Consider the following 26,981-nt stretch of genomic DNA (forward strand, 5'->3'; position numbering starts at 1 on the left):
CCCATCGTGTCCATGCCAGTCAACAAAGGGCTGACTACACTAATTTTCCAGCACTTGGCCCATAGCCCTGGAGGCTATGGCATCGCAAGTGAATATCTAAATATTTCTTAAATGTTACGAGAGTTTCTGACTCAACCATTCTTTCAGGCAGTGAGTCCCAGACTCCCACCACTCTCTGGGTGAAAAAGATTCTCCTCAACTCCCCTCTTACCCTTCAACTTCTTACCTTAAATCTATGTCCCCTGGTTATTGACCCCCCGTCTACTAATGGACAAAGTGCCTTCCTATCCACCCTGTCTATGCTCCTCATAATCTTATACACCTCTATCAGGTCCCCTCTCAACCTTCGCAGCTCCAAAGAAAACAACCCCAGCCTATCCAATCTTTCCTCATAGCTCAGACCCTCCAGCCCAGGCAGCATCCTGGTAAATCTCCTCTGCACCCTCTCCAGTGCCCAATCACATCCTTCCTATGAAGTAGTGCCCAGAACGTCTTCAAGAAATGCAGCAATACACTTCAACATATGTTTGTATTCCAGTCCTGATGGCAGGGTAAATTGCTATGGCTTTTACATAACAAACATCTGTATAACATGAGCATGGATACTGGCCATTTTGCACTGAATCATGAGGCAGCCATTGGATGGGCTGGGGTCTGTTATGCTAGATTCCCATCAACTTTGCAGCGGTTTGATTTTCCACCATAATGTCTGGCAGGCAGCAAGAGTATCAATCTACTTTTAGGCATGCACAGAAATTCCTGTTGCCCTTACGCTGATTGTCAATCAGGTCACTAAACAAATAGCACCCGGGGTTGTTTGCGTTACCCTGAAGGATCAAGGGGTTTAGAAGGATAAGTTCAATAAGTTACTGTTGTTGTTTAAGTTGTGTTATTTAATTATTTTTGTTTGTTTTCTTTGTTCCATTTTGATGGTGCAATCACCTTTTCTAGCTGCCATTTTCTGAGGGACTGCCATTTTCAGACAAGGCACAAGGGGTTTTCCCAAAGTCTAGGGAATCATAATTTGCACTCATGTGATCATGCCTGGTCATTTATCATGTGATGTGGGCATCGCTCACTAGGTCAGCATTTAATTCCCCGTCCTCAACTGACTTGAGAAGGTCTGAAACAAAAACAAAAATTTCTGGAAAAGCTCAGCAGGTCTGCCAGCGTCTGTGGAGAGGAAGACAGAGTTAATGTTTCAAGTCCGTATGACTCTTCATCAGAAATGACTTGAGAAGGTGGTGAACTGCTTTCCTGAACCGTTGCAGCCCATGTGGTGTAGTTATACCTCCAGCATTGTTAGGAAGGGAGTTCCAGGATTTTGACCCAGTGACAATGAAAGATTGGCGATATATTTCCAACTCAGGATGGTGAATGACTTGGAGGGGAACTTGCAGGTGGTGGTGTTGCCATGCATCTGCTGCCCTTGTCCTTCTAGGTGGCAGAGGTCAGGAGTTTCAAAAGTGCTTTCAAAGGAGCTGGAGAGTTGCTGCATTGCATCTTTTAAATGGCACACACTGCTTCCACTCTGAGCTAGAGGGGGTGAATGTTTAAGTTGGTGGATTTGGTGCCGATCAAGCAGGTTGCTTTGTCCTGAATAGTGTCAAATGTCTTGAGTGTTGTTGGAACTATGCTCATTCAGGCAAGTATAATTTTAAAAAAATGTTCATTCAAGGGATGTAGGCTTTGCTGGCTAAGCCAGGATTTATTGCCATCCCTAATTGCCCTTGAGAAGGTGGTGGTAAGCAGCCTTCCTAAACCGTTGCAGCCTATGTGATGTAGGTACACCCACAGTGCTGTTAGGAAGGGAGTTCCAGGATTTTGACACAGCAACAGTGAAGGAACAGCGATATATTTCCAAGTCAGGACGGTGAGTGTTTTGAGGGCATTTCCCGGTGGTGGTGTTCCCATCTATCTGCTGCCCTTGCCCTGCTAGATGGTAGTGGTCGTGGGTTTGGAATGTGCTGTCTAAGGGATCTTGGTTTAGCTAGGGCTCCTTAATGCCACACTCGGTCAAATTTGGCCCTGACGCCAAGGACAGTGACTCTCACCTCACCATCGTAGTTCAGCTCCTTTGTCCATGTTTGAACCAAGGCTGTAACGAGGTCAGGAGCTGAGTGGCCCTGGTGGAACCCAAACTGAGCATCAGTGAGCAGGCTATTGCTAAGCACGTGCTGCTTGATGGCACTACTGATGACCCCTTCCATTACTTTACTGATGATCAAGAGTAGCCTGATGGGGCAGTAATTGGCTGTGTTAGATTTGTCCTGCTTTTTGTGTACAGGATGTGCCTGGGCAATTTTTCACGTTGCTGGGTAGATGCCAGTGTTGTAGCTGTATGGGAACAGTTTGGCTAGGGAAGCAGAAAATTCTGGAGCACAAGTCTTCATTACTACTGCCAGAATATTGTCAGGGCAAATAGCTTTTGCAGTATCCTGTGCCTTCAGCTGTTTCTTGATATCAATTGAAATGAATTGAATTGGCTGAAGACTGGCATCTGTGATGCTGGGACCTCAGGAGGATGCTGAGATGGATCACCCACTTGGCATTTCTTGCTGAAGATTGTAGCAAATGCTTCAACCTTTTATTTTGCACTGATGTGCTCGGCTCCCCTATCATTGAGGATGGAGATATTTATGGAGCTGCCTCCTCCAGTGAGTTGTTTAATTGTCCACCACCATTGACAGCTGGATGTAGCAGTACTGCAGAGCTTAGATCTGATCCGTTAGTTGTGGAATCACTTAGCTCTGTCTATATGTAGAAAATTGCCCAGGTATGTCCTGTACACAAAAAGCAGGATAAATCCAACCTGTACAACTACTGCCCCATCAGTCTACTCTCCATCATCAGTAAAGTAATGGAAGGGGTCATCAACAGTGCTATCAAGCGGCAATTGTTTAACTATAACCTTCTCGCCAACAACCAGTTTCAGTTCCAACAGGGTCACTCATTCTTTCATGGGATATAGGCATTGCTGGCAAGGCTAGAATCTGTTGCCCATCCCTAACTGAGAAGGTGGTTGTGAGCTGCCGTCTTGAACTGCTGCAGTCACAATGCTGTTAGGAAGGGAGTTCCAGGATTTTGATCCAGCAATAGTAAAAAAATGCTGATATAGTTCCAAGTCAGAATGAGAGTTTGCAGGTGGTGTTCCCATGCATCTGCTGCCCTTGTCCTTCTTGTGGTAGAGGCCGCAGGTTTGGAAGGTGCTGTCAAATGAGCCTCATTGTGTTGCTGCAGTACATATTGCAGATGGACCACACTGCTGCAACTATACGCCAGTGGTAGAGGGTTTGAATATTTAGGTTGTAGGCTGGGGTGCCGATCAAGCAGGCTGAATGTTATCCTGAATGGTGTCAAGCTTCTTGAGTGTTGTTGGAGTTCCACTCATTCAGGCAAGTGGAGAATATTCCACCACACTCCTGACTTGTGCCTTGTGGATGGGGGACATTTATACGGCTGGTCCAGTTCAGTGATTAGTCAATGGTAACCCCCAGAATGTTGATAGTACTATATTCAGCATGGTAATGCCATTGATTGTCAAGGCGAGATCTTTAGATTCTCTGTTGTTGGAGATTGGCATTACCTGGCACTCATGTACCATGAGAAAGTAACTAAAAAAAGCAAAGGAGTTATGATGAACTTTTATAAAGTACTGGTTCAGCCTCCACTACTGTATTGAGTCCATTTCTGGACATTACACTTTAGGAAGAAGGTGAAGGCTTTAGAGATGTGCAGGAAAGATTTACTAGAATGGTTCCAGAGATGAGGGATTCAGTTACATGGATAGATTAGCAAAGGTGAAGTTGTTCTCCTTGGAGAAGAGAAAGTTGAGAGGAGATTTGATTGAGCTATTCAAAATCATGAAGGCTCTGGACATAGAAGATAGAAATAAAACCTTTTCCCATTGGCAGAAGGGCAAAAACCGGAGATTTAAGGGGAGTCATAGGGCAGAATTTTCCCCCCCGTTGGGGGGAAAGTTTTTGGGTGGGCACGCTTCCAATCGGCACCCCCGATCGGAGATATGGTGCCATTTTACATGGGCACGTCAATTAAGGCCCGCCCAGCGTGACGTTCGCCGGGAAGCACTGTGTGCTCCTTGTGCAGGCGTGGGAATGCCTAAAATCAAGAGTGCGCTCTTTCGCGCATGCATGCATCATTTCCCTGAGGCTGCACTTAGTCTCAGGGAGATCAGCTCTAATTCCTTTACATGTCCCCTCATGTGACAATGCCACATCAGTTGGGACATGTCCATAATTTCCAAAAAACCATTATTAAAATTTTAAAACCCTACATGAAACCTCATCCTGCCGGTGGATGAGGTTTCATGTTTTTTCTACATCCCGCCCATATCTTTGTATGCCATCCAAATACTTTTTAAATATTATGAGGGTTTCTGCCTCAAACACCCTTTCAGGCAGTGAGTTCCAGATTCCCAGCAGCCTCTGGGTGAAAAAGGTCTTCCTCACATCCCCTCTAAACCTCCTGCCCCTTACCTTAAATCTATGGCCCCCTGGTTATTGGTACCTCCACCAAAGGGAAAAGTTCCTTCTTGTCTACCCTATCTATGCCCCTCATAATTTTATACACCTCAATCAAGTCCCCCCTCTATCTCCTCTGCTCCACGGAAGATAACACCAGTCTATCCAATCTCTTCTCATGACTAAAACTCTCCAGGCAACATCCTGGTAAATCTCCTCTGCACTCACTCTAGTGCAATCATATCCTTCCTATAATGCGGATTCCAGAATTGCACGCAATACTCTAGCTGTGGCCTAACCAGATTTTTATACAGTTCCAGCATTACCTCCCTGCTCTTATTTTCTATGCTTCGGCTAATAAAGGCAAGTATACCACATGCCTTTTTAACCATCTTATCTACCTGTCCCGCTACCTTAAGGGACCGGTGGACATGTACACCAAGATACTTCCCAGGGTCCTACCATTCATTGCGTTTTCCCGTGCCTTGTTTGTCCTGCCCAAGTGCATCACCTCACACTTATCCGGATTAAATTCCATTTGCCACTGATCAGCCCATCTGATCAGCCCGTCTATACCCCCTGCAAACTAAGGCTATCCTCCTCACTATTTACCACCCCACCAATTGTCTTGTCATCCGCGAACTTACTGATCAACTCTCCTACATTCAAGTCTAACTCGTTTATATATACCACAAACAGCAAAGGACCCAACACCGGTCCCACACAGGCATCCAATCACGAAAACACCCCTCAACCATCACCCTCTGCTTTCTGCCACTCAGCCAATCCTGGATCCAATTTGTCAAATTGCCTTGGATCCCATGGAATCTTACCTTCATTATCAATCTCCCAAGCAGGACCTTATCAAAAGCCTTGCTGAAGTCCAAGTATCTAATGCATTGCCCTCAACTACACACCTGGCTATCTCTTCGAAAAATTCAATCAAATAACCTCCCCTTAACAAAACCATGCTGACTGTCCTCGATTAATCCCTGCCTCTCCAAAGGTAGCTCAATTCTATCCCTCAGAATTGCTTCCAATGGTTTCATCACCACTGAGGTTAGACTGACTGGCCTGTAGTTCCCTGGTTTATCTCTTCCTCCCTTCTTGAATAAAGGTACCACATTGGTTGTCCTCCAGTCCTCTGGTACCTCTCCTGTGGCCAGACAGGTATTGAAAATTATTTCCAGCACCCCTGTTATCTTCTTCCTTGCCTCACTCAACAGCCTGGGATACATTTCATCCGACTAGCAAAGGTACCAAAGATGGCATGAGGAAAACAATTGTCACGCAGCGAGTGGATACGATCTGGAATGCACCATCTGAGAGTGTTGTGGAAGCAGATTCAATTGAAGCTTTCAAAAGGGAATTAGATAAGTGCCTGAAGAGAAATAAAATGCACAGCTCTAGGGAAAGGGATGGGGAGCGGGACTAGCTAAACTGTTCTTATGGGGCACCAGCATGAGCTGGATGGGATGAATGGCCTTTTTCTGTTCTGTTACCATTCTATGATTCTATGAAACAACAGGGAGGAGATAAAATATTTTGCTCAGGCACCAATCAGTTGCTGGACAGACCTCTGGAAAACAGATTTGCTTATGTCATTGTTGTCCCTAGTGGAAGCCTGAAAATATCTGAAAGCCTTAAAGCTTAGTGTAGTCATGAACTTAATAGTGACCAGCAATTCCATACCTGCAGAAGAGCTTGGCTGCCAGTTTAAAAACATTGCTTATCATTGCAGTGATATTCTTCAGAAGCATTGTCACATGAATGTTGATGCTGCCTGTATTTCTGGCATTGGAATACAGATGGGCATTATTTTCAGTCTCTCTGTTGACCCTCTTCCTCAGAAAAAACAAAATATGTGTGTGTGATTCCCAGGGGGTCGCTCATTGTGGCACAATGACAGAAGTCAAAAATGGTAACACCATAATAATTTCACAAAAGGTCTTCAAAAAAGACCTTAGTGACAACTAAGACAACTATGGGGATTTCTTTCTAAAGCAAGGAAAGAAGCTTCAGCAATGGCCTGAGAGCGTGGTAACCTGGCCTCTTTACACTGATATAGAGCTCAGTGCCTAGCAACACTGAGCAGGTAAAGGAAAGAATATAAAATGGGTGGAAATTCTGGAAAAATGTAAAGGATGTCACAACATAAGAATGCACTCATTTGTATGCATCATTCACAAACTGGCAGGTGTGTCCTGTACTGATTTAAAGTCCCACTTGAAAAATTGCAATGGCAGTAAAAATGGACAAGAATCTGACGAATGAGTCACCTAATTTTCCCATTGGGAATACTGAATAAGAAATTCTACCCTCCAATGATGTGTATAATAGGCAGCTGCACCCTTTTTTCAAGGTTAATTCTCCTGCTATAATATTGCTAAACTAACGTTCACTCATTTTGAATCGGTCATCAGTACATCTTCATATAACAGTGTATTTATTTTGAAAGTTTTCCCCCAGATTATGACCTTATAATTACATTTTATATGTAATAGATGCTTCTTAACAAAGCCATGACAAACAAAATATACCCTTTACCCAAATGCTACGATTAAGCAAAGATAATTAAAAGTTAATGCACCGAGCCTGATTTCCAAGAGTTAAATCTGTATATGCTCAAGAACTAATAATCTTAACCAATCCATAACAGAGGGATTACTTTAAAAAGAATGTAAATCTGAGCTCTTTAGGATTAGTCACATAGTATGTCAATAGCTGGAGATCCTACAAAATCTACAGTGCAATAAATAAAGGTAGTGATTAGTTAAAATGTTGCCTATAAATGTTTACCAGAGGTCTAAATTGTTTTTAATAAACTTGAGATTATTCTATTAAGCTGCAAGGGGAATAAATCTGTCTCTGAACAAATGATCCAACAACAGTATTTTCATTAATTGGTGTATATAATAAGCTAGTGAAGGAAACTAACCTTGGTATAAAAAGAGTTTATGCATTTATCTAGTCATGGGCCTTCAGTTGATTAAGTGTCAAATCCTTTTCTGCTGGTGCAAACCTTCTCACAGGTAAAAGGTATACCTCACCTCAGCCCCAGGACATTGCTGCAGGAGTCCCTCAGGGCAATGTCCTAGGCCCTAAACATCTTCAGCTGCTCAGCGATGACCTTTCCTCTGATATAAAGTTAAATGTTTGCTAATGACTGCACAACGTTTAATATCATTCGCAAATCCTCAGATATTTAAGAAGTTCATGCTAGCATGTAGCAAAACCTGGAAAACATTCAGGCTTGGCCTGCCTGGTAAGTGGCAAGCAACAGTCACACCACACAAGTGTCAGGCAATGACCATCTCCAACACATGAGAATATAACCATCTCCTCATGACAGTCAATGGCATTGCAATTGCTGAATCCCCCATCAAAGGGCTACCATTGACCAGAAACTGAACTGGACTAGCCAGATAAATACTGTGGCTACAAGAGCAGGTCAGATGTTGGAAACTCTGCACCAAGTAATTCACCTCCTGACTCCCCAAATGTTGTCCACCATCTACAAGGCACAGGTCAGGAGTGTGATGGAATATTCCATGGGGGAGGTGGTGGCGTAGTGGTATTGTCACTGGACTAGTAATACAGAGACTTAGGGTAATGCTCTGGTGATCTCAGGTTCAAATCCTACCATGGCAGATGGTGAAATCTGAATTCAGTAAAAAAAAAATTGGAATTAACAATTGAAAAATGCACCACAGCTGATCAAGTCCTAAAGGATGTAGCTGCTATACTGGGTCTGCGGGAGGTGGTGAGGGAACCAACAAGAGGAAAAAACATACTTGACATCATCCTCACCAACCTGTCTGCTGAAGATGCATCTGTCCATGACAGTATTGTGGAGACAGGGTCCCATCTCAACATTGAGAATATCATCCATTGTGTGGCATTACCACCATGCTAAATGACATAGATTTCAAATAGATCTAGCAGCTAAAGACTGGTCAACCATGAGGTGCTGTGGGCCATCAGCAGCAAGAGAATTGCACTCAACCACAACCTGTAAGTTCATGGCCCAGCATATCCCCAGTCTACCATTATCACCAAACAAGGGGATCAATGAAGATTGCAGGAAGGCATGCCAGGAGCAGCACCAGGCATACCTAAAATTAAATGAGGTGCCAATCTGGTGAAGGTACAACACAATGCTACTTGTGTGCCAAGCAGCAAATGTTTCATTTTATTCATTCACGGGATGTGGGCTTCTCTGGCTGGGCCAACATTTATTGCCCATCCCTGGTTGCCTTACAGAAGGTGGTGGTGAGCTGCCTTCTTGAACTGCTCCGGTCTATGTGGTGTAGGTGCACCCACAGTGCTGTTAGGGAAGGAGTTCCAGGAATTTGACCCCGTGACAGTGAAGGAACTGCAAAATATTTCCAAGTCAGGAAGGTGAGTGACTTGGAGGGGAACTTGCAGGTGGTGGTGTTCCCATCTATCTGCTGAACTTGTCCTTCTAGATGGTAGTGGTCAAGGGTTTGGAAGGTGCTATCTAAGGAACTTTGGTGAATTCCTGCAGTCTATCTTGAAGATGGTACACACTGCAGCTACTTTGCGTCAGCGGTGGAGAGAGCGAATGTTTGTGGATGTGATACCAATCAAGGGGACTGCTTTGTCCTGGACTCTGTCAAGCTTCTTGAGTGTTGTGGGAGCTGCACTCATCCAGGCAAGAGGTGAGTATTCCATCACATTCCTGACTTGTGCCTTGTAGATGATGGACAGGCTTTGGGGAGTCAGGAGATGAGTTTCTCAGTGCAGGATTTCTAGCCTCTGACCTGCTCTTGTAGCCACAGTATTTATATGGCTAGTCCAGTTCAGTTTCTGGTCAATAGTCACCCCCAAGAAGTTGATAGTGGGGAATTCAGTGATGGTAATGCCATTGAACATCAAGGGGCGATGATTAGATTTACTCTTGTTGGAGATGGTCATTGCCTGGCACTTGTGTGGCGCAAATGTTACTTGCTACTTTCCAGCCCATGCCTGGATTTTGTCCAGGTCTTGCTGCATTTGGGAATGGGCTGCTTCAGTATGTGAGGAGCCGCGAATGGTACTGAACATTGTGCAATAATCCACAAACATCCCCACTTCTGCCCTTATGATGGGAGGAAGGTGATTTTTTTTTTATTATTCATTCATGGATGTGGGCTTCTCTGGCTGGGCCAGCATTTTTTGTCCAGCCCTAGTTGCCCTTGAGAAGGTGGTGGTGAGGTGCCTTCTTTAACTGCTGCAGTCCATGTAGTGTCGGTACACCCACAGTTCTGTTAGGAAGGGAGTTCTAGGATTTTCACTCAGTGACAGTGAAGGAACGGTGATATATTTCCAAGTCAGGATAGTGAGTGACTTGGAGGGGAACCTCCAGGAGTTGTTGTTCCTATCCACCTGCTTCCCTTGTCCTTCTAGATGGTAATGGTCGTGGGTTTGGAAGGTGCTGTCTAAGGAGCCTTGGTGTTGAAGCAGCTGAGGATGGTTGCACTGAGGACATGTGTGGCATGAGTGTTACTTGCCACTTAACAGTTAAAGCCTGACTGTTGTCAAGTCTTGCTGCATATGGACATAGACTGCTTCAGTATCTGAGAAGATGTGAATGGTGCTAAACAAAGTGAAATCATCAATGAACATCTTCATTTCTGCCCTTGTGATGGAGGGAAGATCATTGATGAAGCTGCTGAAGATGGCTGAGCCAAGGACATTAACCTGAGGTAAAAGCAAAAAACTGCAGATGCTGGAAATCCAAAACAAAAACAAAAATACCTGGAAAAACTCAGCAGGTCTGGCAGCATCTGTGGGGAGGAACACCGTTAATGTTTCAAGTCTGAATGACCCTTCAACAGAACTAAGTAAAAATAGAAAAGAGGCGAAATATAAGTTGGTTTAAGTTGGGTGGGGTGGGGGGGGGGGGGGGGGGGGGGGGGGGGTTGGTGGGAGGGGCAAGAAGAACTAACATTAACCTGAGGAACTCCTGGAGTGATGTCCTGGGACAGAGATGATTGACCTCCAACAACCACAAGTATTTCCTTTGGAATTCGCTACCCCAGAGGGATACAGCTGTGTATTCATTGAATACACTTAAGCCAGAGATTGATAAAGATATGTGGCAACTGGGCAGAAAAGTGGAGCCAAGTTTCAAGATCAGCCATAGCCTGATTGACTGGCAAAGCAAGCTTCAGGGCCCGAATGGACTCCTCCTGCTTATGTCCTACGTACTTACAAAAAGCTAGTCATGGGGACCATGGAGGAATTTTTCTTCCATATCATAAGAAATAGGAAGAGGAGTAGGCTATTCAACCCATTGTGCCTGCTTTGTCATTCAATCACGTCATCATTGATCCAATTGTGGCCTGAATTCCACTTTTCTGCGTGCACCTCCCACCCTCCTCTCTCTGCCAACCTTCATAACCCTTGACTCCCTTGCAGATCAAAAATCTGACTAACTCAGCACTGAATGGATTCAATGACCCAGCCTCTGCCACTCTTTGGGGAAAAGAATTCCAAAGATTGACAACCCTCTGAGATGAAATTCCTCCTCTCCTCAGTCTTAAATGGGAGAAATAGGAGACACTTATTTTTAAATTTTGCCCCTAGGTTCTACATTTCCCCATGAGGGGAAACATCCTGTCAGCATCTACTTCTGTCAACCTCCATCAAAATATTATATGTTTCAATAAGATCACCTTTTATTCTTCTAAGCCCCAAGGAGTATTGTTGCAAATATCTAGTTCATGGTTCATACATTTTACCAAATCTATTTTAGTTTTAGGATTTAAAGTTTAACGATAGAGAATGGGATAAATGCAACATAAACAAACTGGGAGGTTATTACATTTAAGCAAGGGCATTTCAAAGAGACATTTGGTTTTGGGAGTTAGGTCTAAATTAGTTTAAAAACATTCAGTAAACCATGAAAGGTTGGAAAATATTTATTTCATCAGAACAAAGACAAAATTGTACATGAGGAATAATTAACTTAAAGGTCAGTTTGAGGGCAGCCCAGAGCAGACTACCTCATCATGGAGATGGATGAAACTTAGGAAGCTTCTCTGGTTTCGATGTATCTGGGTGTTTGCTGAGACAGTTAGTTGCAACTTGGACATTGTGTGATTTGTAGCTCACTGAGAGAAGATAGCTAAAGTAAATGACAGTCAGATAGACCTACACTGCAAGGAGAGTAAAGAAGTAATGCCATTAATGGCCTTGTGGAAAGCAGGTGCGGCTTAATTTCAGTTTGAATTTTGTGGGGGAACAGAAGCTGCAAGTTGCCCAGTTTGAAACTAGTGGAAGAATCTACAATCATCCCAACAGAGTCTTGTGGGAAAGAAAGCAACAAGTAGATTAGCTGGGAAATTTTGAAGAAGTAACCAGACCTAGGGATTGAGGCATCCATAGTCAAGAGACGGTGAGTAAAAATTTTACCTCTGAGAATAGCTGGAGCTGAGGAGAATTCTCCAGAGGACTGTGGCATATTTTGGGTGGTCCCTATTGAAGTAACTAACTTTTAGATTTATATGTCTTATAAGGCAATTCTTGGGGGAAGTAAGAAGTAAACCTGAGTGCATAACATACATAATTATCAGCTTTAGTGTTAACTTACTCACATTTGCTTTGTTTGTGTTTTGTTAAAAAAAGGTGAAATATTGTGGCGTAGTTAATGCGGCATTGGTTAAAATTAGGTTTTCGGATTCCTCTTTAAATGTTAACTGTCCCTTACCAGACCATAACAGTTTAGGCCCAAACTGCTCAACATCTCCTCATAAGACAACCCCTTCATCCCAAGAATCAGCCTAGTGAACCTTCTTTGAATCTGAACTGCCTCCAATGCAAATATATCCCTCCTTATATAAGGAGACCAAAAATGCTCCAGGTACAGTCTCACCAATGCCCTGTACAGTTGTAGCAAGACTTCCCTACCTTTATATTCCATCTCCCTTGCAATAAAGGCCAACATTCCATTTGCCTTTCTAATTACTTGCTGCGCCTGAATGCTAACTTTTGTGATTCACATACAATGACACCCAGATCCCTCACCTCATTCCAAATAAGAAAATGTCAGAATATTAGAGCAATGAGATCTGCAATCATTGAAATCTCCTTTCTACTCCAGTCCTGTCATGGCCACCGTTGGTCGCTCCTTTCCCACTGACAACATGCAACTAGCAGTGGGAGCATGAGTACTACTCCAGGTACCACCTCTTCCTGGGGCCACCATGTGGTGGTAGGCCTTAGGGCATGGCGAAAAAGTATCCGCGTTCTCATTTGTATTGGTCTCTTCTATCTCAAGTTATCCCAAACTACTGTTCAATGCCCTAATTTCAGCCAATGGCTTCAGTGGAAGCCTTCTAGCCATTTAAGGCCCCTAGCTGCTTGTTCTGGTGCTGTGGCAGCATTACTTGCACTGCTTTACATAAAAGCACTGTTCACTTTAGTGTATAAGTAATAACCTACATTAGAAGAAGTACAGAAAAGTATTTAGCATCATTCAATCAAATGACAATATTTTATATAATTTAATTAAATGACAATTTTAAATTCAAACTTTAATGACTTTAGTTTTAACTTAAAATTAATTGAAAAAGCAAAATCATATTGTTGATATTCTTTATATCTGAGAAACTTACCTGACAGTTCAACTTGTTTTGTCAAATGCAATTTGGATTTTGCTGTTACATAGGATGGGTAATACAGAAAATTAATCTATTTTTTTCATCAGTAGGTTTTTAACTATTTAGGGCATGAAATGTAAGAATCCAGAGACCGAGGGTAATGCTCTGGAGACCCAGGTTCGAACCCCACCACAGCAAATGGTAGAATTTGAATTCAATAAAAATCTGGAATTAGAAGTCTATTTATGACCATGAAACCATTGTTGATTGTTGAAAAAAAAACATCTGATTCACTAATGTCCTTTAGGGAAGAAAATCTGCTGCACTTACCTGGTCTAGCCTACATGTGACTCCAGATCCACAGCAATGTAGTTGACTTTTAAATGCCCTCTGAAATGGATAGCAAGCCACCCAATTGTATCCAACTGCTACGATGTACATAAGGAATGAAACCAGAAGGACCACGTGACGTCAACTTAGGCACTGGAAACGACAATATCAAACTCAGCATGTCAGCCCTGCAAAGCCCTCCTCATTAACATCTAAGGGCTAGTGTCAAAATTGGGGGAGCTGTCTCACAGACTAGTCAAGCAACAGCCTGACAAAGTAATACTGATGGAATCATAACTAAGGGCAGATATTTTACCTCAGTGGGCAAGCGTCCCAACGTCAATGCGCAGTCACTAAATATTTCAGTTGGTGAGCACGCGTCAGTTCCGCCCACTGAGAGTGGCTCAGTAGCACCACTACTGACCGAGCTGTCCGAGTCCTAAAGGATATAGCTGCTAGACGGGGTCTGTGGCAGTTGGTGAGGGAACCAACAAGAGGGAACAACATACTTGACTTCATCCTCACTGGCTCGCCTGCCACAAATGCATCTGTCCATGACAGTATCGGTAGGAGTGATCACAATACAGTCCTGGTGGAGACGAAGAACCATCTTCATAGTGAGGGTACTCTCCATCATGGCAGTACTACAGTACTTAATGGATAGATTTTGAATAGGGCTGGGCAACCATGAAGCGTTGTGGGCCATCAGCAGCAGCAGAATTGTACTCAACCACAATCTGTAACCTCATGGCCTGGCATTTCCTCCATCTACCATTACCAGCAAGCCAGGAGATCAACCCTGGTTCAATGAAGAGTGCAGGAGAGCATGCCAGGAGCAGCATCTGGCATACCTAAAAATGAGGTGTCAGCCTGATGAAGCTACAACACAAGACTGCTTGTGTGCCAAACAGCATAAGCTGCTCTGTCCATAGACAGAGCTAAGTGCTTCCACAACCAATGGATCAGATCTAAGCTCTGCAGTCCTGCCACATCCAGTCGTGAATGGTGGTGGACAATTAAGCAACTCACTGGAGGCAGAGGCGCCACAATTATCTCCATCCGCAATGATGGAGGAGCCTTTGCAAAAATTAAGTTTGATGCATTTCCAACAATCTTCAGCCAGAAGTGCTGAGTGGATGCTCCAGAACTTGCTGTGTCCCTAGCCAAGCTGTTCCAATACAGCTACAACAATGGCATCTGCCCGGCAATGTGAAAAATTGCCCTCCTATGTCCTGTACACAAAAGCAGGACAAATTCAACCTGGCCAAAAACTGCACCATCAGTCTACTCTCAATCATCAGTAAAATGATAGAAGGGGTCACAGCGTCACAGAATCACACAGTGCAGAAGAGGCCCTTTGGCCTATCAAGTCTGCACCGACACGTGAGAAACACCTGACCTACCTACCAAATCCCATTTACCAGCACTTGGTCCATAACCTTGAATGTTATGATGTGCCAAGTGCTCATCCAGATACTTTTTAAAGGATGTGAGGCAATCCGACTCCACCACCTTCCCAGGCAGCGCATTTCAGACCATCATTACCCTCTGGGTAAAAAGGTTTTTCCTCGCATCCCCCCTAAACCTCCTGCCCCTCACCTTGAACTTGTGTCCCCTCGTGACTGACCCTTGAGCTAAGGGGAACAGCTGCTCCCTACCCAGCCTGTCCATGCCCCTCATAATCTTGTACACCTCGATCAGGTCAACCCTCTGTCTTTTCTGCTCCAGCAAAAACAACCAAAGTCTATCCAACCTCAACATTGAGGGTCATCAACATTGTTATCAAGTGGCACTTACTTAGCAATAACCTGCTCTCTGATCCTCAGTTTGAGTTCCACTCGGATCACTCAACTCCTGACCTCATTACAGCCTTAATTCAAATATGGACAAAACAAGCTGAATCCCAGAGGTTAGGTGAGAGTGACTGCCCTTGACATCAAGGCAACATTTGACAGAGTGTGGCATCAAGGATCTCTGGCAAAACTGGAGTCAATGGGGATCGTAGGGAAATCTCTCCATGGTTGGAGTCATACCTAGCACAAAGGAAGATGGTTGTGGTTATTGGAGGTCAATCATCTCAGTTTCAGGACATTGCTGCAGGTGTTCCTCAAGGAAGTGTCCTAGGCTCAAGCATTTTCAGCTGCTTCATCAATGACCTTCCTTCCATCATAAGGCCAGAAGCAGGGATGCCTGCTGATGATTTCACAATGTTCAGCACCATTTTCAACTCCTCAGATACAGAAGCAGCCCATGTCCAAATGCAGCAAGACCTAGATAATATCCAGGGTTGACAAGTGGTAAGTAACATTCATACCACACAAGTGCCAGGCAATGACCATCTCCAACAAGAGAGAATCTAATCATCGCCCCTTGATGTTCAATGGCATTACCATTGCAGACTCTCCCACTATCAACATCCTGGGGGTTACCATTGACCAGAAACTGAATTGGACTAGCCATATAAATACTGTGACTACAAGAGCAGGTCAGAAGCTAGGAATAGTGCGACGAGTAACTCATCTCCTGACTCCTCAAAGCCTGTCCACTGGGGACAGGTCAAGAGTGTGATGGAATGCCCTCCACTTGCCTGGATGAGTGTAGCTCTAACAACGCTCAAGAAGCTTGACTCCATCCAGGACAAAGCAGCCCATTTGATTGGCACCACGTCCGCAGACATTCACTCTCTCCACCATTGACGCACAGTAGCAGCGGTGTGTACCATCTGATACGCTACAGGAATTCACTAAGGCTCCGTAGACAGCACCTTCCTAACCCAAGACCTCTACCATCTATAAGGACAAGGGCAGCAGATACATGGAAACACCATCACCTGCAAGTTCCCCTCCAAGCCACACACCATCCTGACTTGGAAATTTATCGCCAGTCCTTCATTGTTGCTGGGTGAAACTCCTGGCACTGCCTCCCTAACAGCACTGTGGGTGTACCTACACTACATGGACTGCAGCAGTTTAAGAAGGCAGCTCACCACCATCTTCTCAAGTGCAATTCGAGATGGGTAATGAATGCTGACCTAGCCAGCGACATCCGAATTCCATGAATGTATTTTTAAAAAAATCAACTGAGGCTGAAATCATATAGTGATCATAATAACTCAAATTGTTTCCAGATAAAGAGGTCATGCAACCTTATCTTGGATTACAGCTCTGAAACAAAGTGCGATCAGATCCATTTCTTGAAAGATTGAGGGGTTAGTTTTCCAGCAATTACTTTCTTGTTTATTGCTTCTTATGGTCTCCTAAATATTGTTGTAAACCTCGATGTTTATATCTTATTTTTCTGAACTCCATTCTTGGGCAGAAAGACTAGAAAAGGATTTGTTTTTGCCCCTCTTTCTTTCAACCACCTTCTTGCGGTTTCGACAACCAGCTATATATCTCTAACCTTGTTTTTACCTCTTGTTCGCAGCCAGTCTCTTTCAAAAGTAGTCTTTCTTATGCAGTTTGGAGCAACAAAAAGACCTAGAATACCTTTTGAACTTGGTCAAGGCAACAAGATCACATAGTCTTTTGCTGCATTGGTGTTTCAGTACAACTGACCCCAGATTATCCAGCTGTAATTTTGACCCAGTTGCATTGACTGTACATAGATCACCTTTCTTTTCCTGCTTAAAATTTTAATCTATCATGTACTTTCACCAAGTATTCAATTTGTTAATCCAGAGTTTCAAGTCCATCCCTTTATCCATCTCACAGTTCCTAGCTAAACATCACAGTATCAGTTCCACTCCATAAGCCTTACCTCTTCATCCTTAAAAGGTAACAACTTTTATTTACACAGCATCTTTAACAAAGTAGCACACCTCAAAACACTTCACAGCAAATATGACACAAAGACAAAATATAACACAAAAGGGATATTAAGTCAGATGACCACAATCTTGGTTGAAGAGGAAAGTTTTAGGAAGTCTCTTTAAGGCAGGAAGTGAGGTAGAGAGGCGGAGAGATGTAAGGAGAGCATTCCAGAGCTTCAAGCCTAGGAAACTGAAATCAGAGCCACCAATTGTTGAGCAACTAAAACTGGAGATGCTGAAGAGGCCATTGCAGGTCATTGAGCACAGAAGCGATAGGGTAACAGAACTTGCTGCAAGTTAGGACATGGGCAGCAGAGTTTTGGATGACCTTACAATGGGTAGACTGGGAGAGAAAAGACAGGAGTGCAGTCAAGTTTAGAGGTAACAAAGGTCATGATGGAGGGATTCAACAGCAGATGTGCAGAGGCAGGTGTGAAGTCGGGGATGCTACAGAAGTGGAATTGCCTTAGTGATGGTCAGTAGCTCATCTCAGCGTTAAATATGGTACCAAAGTTATGAGCAGTCTAGTTAAATGCCATGGAGAGGGATGAAGTTGCTAGTTTGGGATCAGAGCTTGAAGCGGGGACCGAAAACAATGGCTCAGTTTTCCCAGTGTTTAATTGAAGGAAGCTTCCGCTTGCCTAATTTTGGTATGCAGGGTAGGGGTTACTGTGACCTTGAGGTGGAGATGCCTCCAATAGGGACAGGGGATTCACAAAGGAGGGATCCCCCCGCACCGCCCCACCCCCCCCCCACCCCCACCCCCACTCCACCACCACCACACTGCCCTTGTCTAATGCCAGCTGGCACAGCTAAAGCTACTGGGCTACCTGCTTTTTTTTTACTCATTCACAGGATGTGGGCTTCGCTGGCTGGGCCAGCATTTATTGCCCATCCCTAGTTGCCCTTGAGAAGGTGGTGCTGAGCTGCCTCCTTGAACCACTGCAGTCCATGTGGTGTAGGTACACCCACAGTGCTATTAGGAAGGGAGTTCCAGAATTTTGACCCAGTGACAGTGAAGGAACAATGATATATTTCCAAGTCAGGATGGTGAGTGGCTAGGAGGAGAACTTCCAGGTGGTGGTGTTCCTATCTATCTGCTGCCCTTGTCCTTCTAGATGGTAGTGGTTGTGGGTTTGGAAGGTGCTATCTAAGGAGCCTTGGTGAATTCCTGCAGTGCCTCTTGTAGATGGTACACACTGCCGCTACTGTGCGTGGGTGATGGAGGGAGTGAATTTTTGTGGATGTGGTGCCAATCAAGCGGGGCTGTTTTGTCCTGGATGGTGTCAAGCTTCTTCAGTGTTGCAGGAGCTGCACTCATCCAGGCAAGTGGGGAATATTCCATCACACTCCTGACTTGTGCCTTGTAGATAGTGGACAGGATCTGGGGAGTCAGGAGGTGAGTTACTCGTCGCACAATTCCTAGCCTCAGACCTGCTCTTGTAGCCACAATACTTATCTGGCTAGTCCAGTTCAGTTTCTGGTCAATGGTCACCCCCAGGATATGGATAATGGGGGATTCAGTGATGGTAATGCCATTGAACATCAAGGGGCGATGATTAGATTTGCTCTTGTTGGAAATGTTCATTGCTTGGCACTTGTGTGGTGCGAATGTTACTTGCCACTTGTCAGCTCAAGCCTGGACATTGTCCAGGTCTTGCTGCATTTGGGCATGGACTGCTTCAGCATCTGAGGAGTCGTGAATGATGCTGAACATTGTGCAATCATCAGTGAACATCCCCACTTATGACCTTATGATGGAGGGAAGGTCATTGATAAAGCAGCTGAAGATGATTAGGCCTAGGACACTACCCTGAGGAACTCCTGCAGCGATGTCCTGGAGCTGAGATGATTGACCTCCAACAACCACAACCATCATCCTTTGTGCTAGGTATGACTTCAACCAGTGGAGAGTTTTCCCCCTGATTCCCATTGACTCTAGTTTTGATAGGGCTCCTTGATGCTACACTCTGTCAAATGCTGCCTTGATGTCAAAGGCATTCGCTCTCACCTCACCTCAGGAGTTCAGCTCTTTTGTCCATGGTTCAACCAAGGCTGTAATGAGGTCAGGAGCTGAGTGGCCCTGGCAGAACACAAACTGAGCATCAGTGAGCAGGCTATTGCTAAGCATGTGCCACTTGATAGCACTATTGATGACCCATTCCATTACTTTACTGATGATGGAGAGTAGACTGATAGGGCGGTAATTGGCCGGGTTGGATTTGTTCTGCTTTTTGTGTGCAGATCATGTCTGGGCAATTTTCCACATAGTCGGGTAACTGCCAGTGCTATAGCTGTACTGGAATAGCTTGGCTAGGAGCGTGGCAAGTTCAGGAGCACAAGTCTTCAGTACTATTGCCGGAATGTTTTCAGGGTCCATAACCTTTGCAGTATCGAGTTACTTCAGCCGTTTCTTGATATCATGTGGAGTGAATCAAATTGGTTGAAGACAGGAGCCTGTGATGGTGGGGACCTCCAGAGGAGGCTGAGGTGGTTCATCCACTCGGCACTTCTGGCTGAAGATTGTTGTGAATGCTTCAGCCTTATCCTTTGCACTGCCGTGTCGGGCTCCTCCATCATTGAGGATGGGGATATTTGTGGAGCCACGTTCTTCTGTGAGTTATTTAATTGTCCACCTCCATTCACGACTGGATTGTGGCAGGACTGCAGAACTTAGGTATGATTCGTTGGTTGTGGGATCGCTTAACTCTATCATTTGCTGCTTATTCTGTTTGGCACGCAAGTAGTCCTGTTTTATAGCCTCACCAGGTTGACACCTCATTTTTAGGTAAGCCGTGTTTTGCTCCTGGCATGCCCTCCTGCACCCTTCATTGACCCAGGGTTGATCCCTTGGCTTGATGATAATGGGAGAGTGGGGGATATGCAGGACCATGAGGTTACAGATTGTGTTCGATTACAATTCTGCTGCTGCTGATGGCCCACAGCGCCACATGGATGCCCAGTCTTGAGTTGCTAGATCTGTTCGAAATTTATCCCATTTAGCATGGTGGTAGTGCCACACAACACAATGGAGGGTTTCCTCAATGTGAAGTTGGGACTTTGTCTCAATGACTGTGCAGCAGTCACTCCTATCGATATTGTCATGGACAGACGCATCTGCAGCAGGCAGGTTGGTGAAGATGAGGTCAAGTATGTTTTTCCCTCTTGTTGGTTCCCTCATCACATGTCGTAGACCCAGCCTAGCAGCTATGTCATTTCGGACTCAGCCAGCTCAGTCAGTAGTGGTGCTAACGAGCCACTCTTGGTGATGGGCATTGAAGTCCCCCACCCAGAGAACATTCTGCACCCTTGCTACCTCCAAGTGATGTTCCACATGAGGGAGCACTAATTCAGCAGCTGAGGGAGGGTGGTACGTGGTAATCATGTTTGACCTAATGCCATCAGATTTCATGGGGTCCCGAGTCAATGTTGAGGACTCCAAGGGCAACTCCATCCTGACTGTATACCATTGTGCCATTACCTCTGATGTCCTATGCCCTGTCTCACCAGCAGGATAAGACCCAGGGAAGGTGATGGTGGAGTCTGGGACATTATCGGTAAGGTATGAATCCATGAGGATAACTATGTCAGGCTGCTGCTTGACTAGTCTGAGACAGCTCTCCCAATTTTGGCACTAGCCCCCAGGTGTTAGTAAGAATGGCTTTGCAGGGACGTCAGGGCTGCAATTGCTGATGTCATTTCTGGTGCCTTGGTCGATGCCAGGTGGTCTGTTCAGTTTCATTCCTTTTTTGTGCCTTTGTAGCAACTGTGTGGCTTGCTAGGCCATTCAGAGGACATTGCTGAGGGTCTGGAGTTGCACGTAGGCCAGACCAGGTAAGGACGACAGATTTATTTCCCTAAAGGGCATTAGTGAACCAGGTGGGTTTTTACAACAATTGACAATGGGTTTGTGGTCGTCATTGGACTTTCAATTCCAGATTTTTTATTGAATTCAAATTCCACCATCTGCAGTGGCGGGATTTGAACTTGGGTCCCCAGAGCATTACCCTGGGTCTCTGGATTACTAGTCCAGTGACAATACTACTATTCCATCACCATCATCTCCCCCTCTCAAGTGTAAAATATTGGCGGGGCAGAATGAGGCCAGAAGTTGGTCACTTAAATGCAGGGCACTTGATGCCTCCACTGCCCCTCATAAGATTTCAGACAGGTTGGGAGTAGATAGGTAGGTGGTAGGCAGCCCTTCCATTGAATTTTACGAGCCCCCCCCCCCCCTCTCTCCACCCTCCCCCTTCAAACCCACCGATGGAGAAGCGTAAAATCCAGCCCGTGGTTTTGAGGTAGGGCTAGGTGTCATCGGTGTGCATGTGAAAACTTCTGGATGTTGTTGCCAAGGGGCAGCAGGTAGATGAGAAATAGGATGGGGCCAAGGATAGCTCCTTGGGGGACACTGGAGGTTAGGGTGCGAGAACAGGAGGAGAAGGTGTTACAAGTCATTCTCTGGCTATGATTAGATAGTTCAGCATGAAACCAGGTGAGAACAGAGCCACTCAGCTTGATGACAGTGGAGAGGCATTGGAGGTAGAACAGGGTTAACATTGTATGTCAATGACCTTTATTCAGAATTGAGAAGGATAGAAATGTAATAGGCTTTAAGCATGTAAAATGGGGAATGGTGGAAAAAGAAGAGAAAGAAATGATTGTAGTAAGGTGGGAACAGGATAGATGAAATGGTAACAGAGTTGGTGATGCTCCAAAGGGAGTGGTAAAGGGACAATTAAAGAAACATAGAAACTAAAGATGTGCTTAGAGGAGTTCTGAATGGTAGAAGAATGAACTGCTGCCATCTAAAAACAAAAACAAGAGATTTGGGAGGAATTCTAAGTGGAGGTATCCTCGGGTATAATACGATCGAATGACACATCAATAACACTGCCAGTAGGTGATAGCTTGACAGACCCCTGTAGAAAGCTTTCAACTTCTCAGCTGATTTTTCTTCTCCCTGTTGTTAGGGTATGTTGTGTTGAGACAACACAAAAATGATTCACATCTCTAGTGATGCTAGACCTGCCACAGGCTGAGAACATTCATGCCTTAGCATTTTGAACCAAGGTTGTAGTGAAGGACACAGTGAATATATAGTTCTGGCATTTCATGGAACTGAAGTTCATCTTGGATGAATCAAACATTCAGTGCTTCCCCGAAAGAGGAAGATTGGAAGAGAAGCTTGTAAAAAATTAAGAGATTACAATTGCCTTTACTTGCTAAACCATTGACCTCCATTTTGTATTACTTCTGCTTTTCTCTTTAAGCAAGCAGTCCAACATGTACAAAATTGTCTATATATATGTGAGGTTTATGATTTCCTCTACAGAAGCTATTAACTGTTTGCTTCTGCAGGGGAATAGCCCCTCTAAGCTCTACTCTGCAACATTGATTTTGAGGTGGTGACTGACAGCTCCCAACAGCCTAAGTCGGTTATAACAAGATAGCTGTGGGGTTATAACAGCTGGTGGACTATACAAGGGTAAAACGTAGCCAAACTGTTCTTCTGATATTTCCCTGAAGAAAAAAACTGCCAATAACTTAGTCCCTATTCTCATTTAGAGTAGCTGGAGAGTACAACACAGATACAGCAATGTAATCACCAAGTTTCTTTAATTTATATCCTGAGGGTACTGCAGAAAACCATGACAGATAATATAAAATTAGTGTTAATCTAATCATCAGCAGGCATATGGGTTGCAATATAATTCTCCCTATTCCTTGACATAATGAGTATTTAAATTCTCTTATCACAAAACTAGAGCTATGTTCATTAAAGAAAAAGGTTAGATAAAAATAAAATTTAAGACTTCTTTTTATATTTGCATGGACCAGGCTGGAAATGTGCAAGTACAAGAAATTAATAACAGGGTAATGAAAAATATGTGTGCACGAGAGGCTATTAGCAGGACTAGGCAAAATATTCAGGGATGTGGAGTTAATGAAAGGGTAAGCCAAAAACAACAGAATGATAAATGGAAGACATTTTTTTCTCTGATTCTAAACTATTTAATAATATCAATGCCTGATCACATACTGGAGAACTACATAAGCAAATGGTAGTTATTTTATGTATAGCTTCAAAATAAATGTACCGGGGTGATGTGCGTGTCCTCAGCATCCTAACTTCCGGCTACGACTTTGGAGCGGGACCAGAGGCCAGGATCCGCCCACTGTGGGGCAATCCCTGTGGGGCGCTAGCTCCCGCCAGTGGAGGTAGTCGGCACAGGGTGACGTGGGGCAGGGGCAGGGGACTCAGTCGATCCTGGGGGCTTCCCTTGGGACAAGAGGGGAAGTCCTCGGCAACCTGGGGGCGGAGCCTGAGCCTGGAGCACGGACTGGAAAAGGAAGGGGTGATACTTCATAAAAGGTCACAGGGAGTTGGACCCCAGCACGTGAAGACTCCTCCTGCACTCTCAAGCTGAAGCTCATCTCATCATCTGTCCTTGGCTACCCAGGTTTCTACTGGAAACCGATGCCTGTTTCCAAGGCCTAGGAGCAGCGCCATCACAGGCTCAAGGGTAGAAAAGAGTGGTTATCGCTTGTGCCCGACGGAATCTCAGGCCAAATGAGAGGAATATGCGGAATTATTCCAGGATGAAACTCGAATTGCTAGCTTTGAGTTGGGTTATTTCCCAAAAGTTCAGAGACGTTCTGATTGGTGCAGAGTTTGAAGTATTCACAGATAACAATACGATCAGCTGTTTTCAAACGTCTGTCAGGCTTGGAGCAACAGAAACCTGGTGAGCAACTGAACTTGTTCAGATCCGATTCCAGATCAGGTACAGGTCAGGCAAAAGTAATATGAATGCTGATGCCCTTAGTCGGAAAACTGACCATGGGATTGAACCCAACCCTGCCTGGTTAGAGGAGGTTATGACTGATACTATGCCCATGCCTCAAGCCAAAGGCAACATTCAAACCCTGATTCCCCATGACATCCAGACTAGAATTCAGCGGAATATTACCGATGCACTTATGAATGAGATCCAAAGCAGCTCCAGTGGGTTAGAGCCATGTACAGTTTAGCCTTTGTGATTCATCTCAAAAGAAATCCTCAGTCAGCTTCAGTCGGTTGATGCAGACATCGGTAGACTTCACTATGATTGGAAAACCTAACATCCACTAACCTGGTGCCATCTGATGAGGGAATCTGAAAAGGCACGGAAATTGTTGAGGGTGCTGTAATAGGATCTGGGAGGAGGATGGGGGTTCTCTATCAGCTGGTTCATGACGAAAGGGGAGAGGTGAAGCAACTCATCCTTCCCTTCAGTCTCAGGCGTGGGCACTTAGAAATTATAGCTGGGATCTTAGAGAAACTCAGGTAATCGGGAAGGGGCAGCATGGTTTTGTGAAAGAAAAATCATGTTTAACCAATTTATTAGAGTTCTTTGAAGGAGCAACATGCACAGTGGATAAAAGGGAGCCTGTAGACATGCTGTATTTGGGTTTCCAGAAGGCATTTGATAAAGTGCAACAGGTTATTGATGAAAATAAAAGCTCATGGTACAGCGGGTAACATATTAGCATGGATAGAAGATTAGCTGGCTGGCAGAAAGCAGAGAGTATGCATAAATGAGTCCTTTTCTGATTGGCAGGATATGACAAGTGGAATCCCACAGGGCTCTATGCTGGGGCCTCAACTTTTTACAATTTATATCATTGACATGAATGAGAGGAGAGAAGGCATGGTAGCTAAATTTGCAGATGACACAAAGATAAGTAGGAAAGTAGATTGTGAAAAGGACATAAGGAGGTTGCAGGTGTATATAGATACGTTGAGTGAATGAGCAAAGACCTGGAAAATGGAATTTAATGTGGGAAAATGTGAAGTTGTTCAGTTTGGAAGGAAGAATGAAAAAAACAGAGTATTACTTAAATGGAAAATGATTGCAGAAGACCCTAGGTGCTGTACTGCATGAGTCACAAAAATTTAGTATGCAGGTACAGCAAGTAATTAAGAAGGCTAATGGAATGCTATCCTTAAATTACATAAAAGTAAAGATGTTATGCTTCAGTTAAACAGGGCATTGGTGAGACCACATCTTGAATACTGTGCACAGTTTTGGTCTCCTTATTTAAGGAAGGATTTAAATGCATTGGAGGACGTTCAGAGGAGGTTTACTAAATTGATACCTGGAATGAGTGGGTTGCCTTTTGAGGAAAGGTCAGACAGACTAGGCTTGTTTCCACAGGAGTTTAGAAGAGCAAAGGATGACTTGATTGAAGTATGTAAGATCCTGAACGGCCTTGACAAGGTGGACGTGGAAAGGATGTTTCCTCTTGTGGGTGAGTCCAGAACTATGGGGCACTGTTTTAAAATTAGGGGTCATCTTTTTAGGACAGAGATAAGGAGATTTTTTTTCTCTAAGAGGGTTGTGCAACTTTGGGACTCTCTGCCTCAGAAGGTAGTGGGGGCAGTGGGGTGTCATTTAATTTTTTTAAGGTGGAGGTAAATAGATTCTTCTTAGGCAAGGGAATCAAAGGTATTAGGGATAGATGGGATGTGGAAATCAAAACACAAAATAATCAGCATGATTTATTGAATGGCTAGAGCTGGCTCGAGGGGCTGAATGGCCTACTTCGGCTCCTATTTTGTATGCTCGTATGTTTATATTATAGTAGTTCATGATCAGACGGGGCACCAGGCACCAGAAAAGGCAACTGCACTGACCAGGCCTGGCGTGGGATGACTGCTGATATTATGATTGATGACTATTGCTGAAACTATAAGATGGGTATTTTGGCCAAATCTGGGAAGTGGCTTCAGCTCGACATGGGATCCCTGGTCGTGATTAGGCCTCTGGAGGTCAGTGCAATGGATTTCATGGTCCTCAACTCCAATAGTAATGGGGCCAAGCAAGTTGTCCAACCCACGGTGTCTTCACCAAGTTCACCAAGGCTATTTCCACCTGTGACCAAAAAGTCTCAACTATTGCCAGAGTGCTAGTTAGCACTTGGTTTGTCCAATCTGGTGCCCCAATCTGATTCATAGTGACTAAGCATGCAACTTTGAGACAAGATCCTACAGGAGCTGTATATTGCATTGCCAAAAGCCTCACTACTCCCTACCATCTGGAGGATAATGGGAAGTGCGAATGATTCAACCATATTCTGCATGACTGATTGCATACCTTGCCTGTTGAGAGTAAGTGAAAGTGGCCTGAGTACCTTCTGAAGCTGGTGTATGTTGTATTATCACCGCTGATTATCATGTTGCAAGAGCTTTTTGGTGTTTCATGGAGAGGTCTTGAGACATGTATGTTTAAACATGAACCATTTATTGTTAATCTTTAACTAAGTACAGATCCCAGGTTACTGTCATGCATGGTGCTAGTACCATGCAGATAGGGTGCTTCTAGGGTGTTCTTTCTGACTCTAATACCAGGTGACTCTATACATCATACCATGGGCGGTGCTTTTCTCCAGTTCCATGTTAACCCTTGCTCTACCAAGCATCTTCACATTACAATGGCATGCAGACACACCCAGCATCATACAACAGTGTATACTTATAATAGTGCCTCACAATCCTCTGCAGATTACTTTCAGCACTATTTTTTCTTTGGAAGATACCCAGTCCTTCCCATGGGTTATTTCCTTGGAGAAGAGAAGGCTGAATTAAGATTTGATGAAGATATTCAAATTCATGTAGGGTCTGGACTGAGTAGATAAGGAGAACATGTTCCCACTCATGAAGAGCGAGAGGGCATGGATTTAAAGTAATTGACAAAAGAAGCAAAAGCG

Source organism: Carcharodon carcharias, chromosome 1, assembly GCF_017639515.1.
Source record: "Carcharodon carcharias isolate sCarCar2 chromosome 1, sCarCar2.pri, whole genome shotgun sequence".
Classification (NCBI taxonomy): domain Eukaryota; kingdom Metazoa; phylum Chordata; class Chondrichthyes; order Lamniformes; family Lamnidae; genus Carcharodon; species Carcharodon carcharias.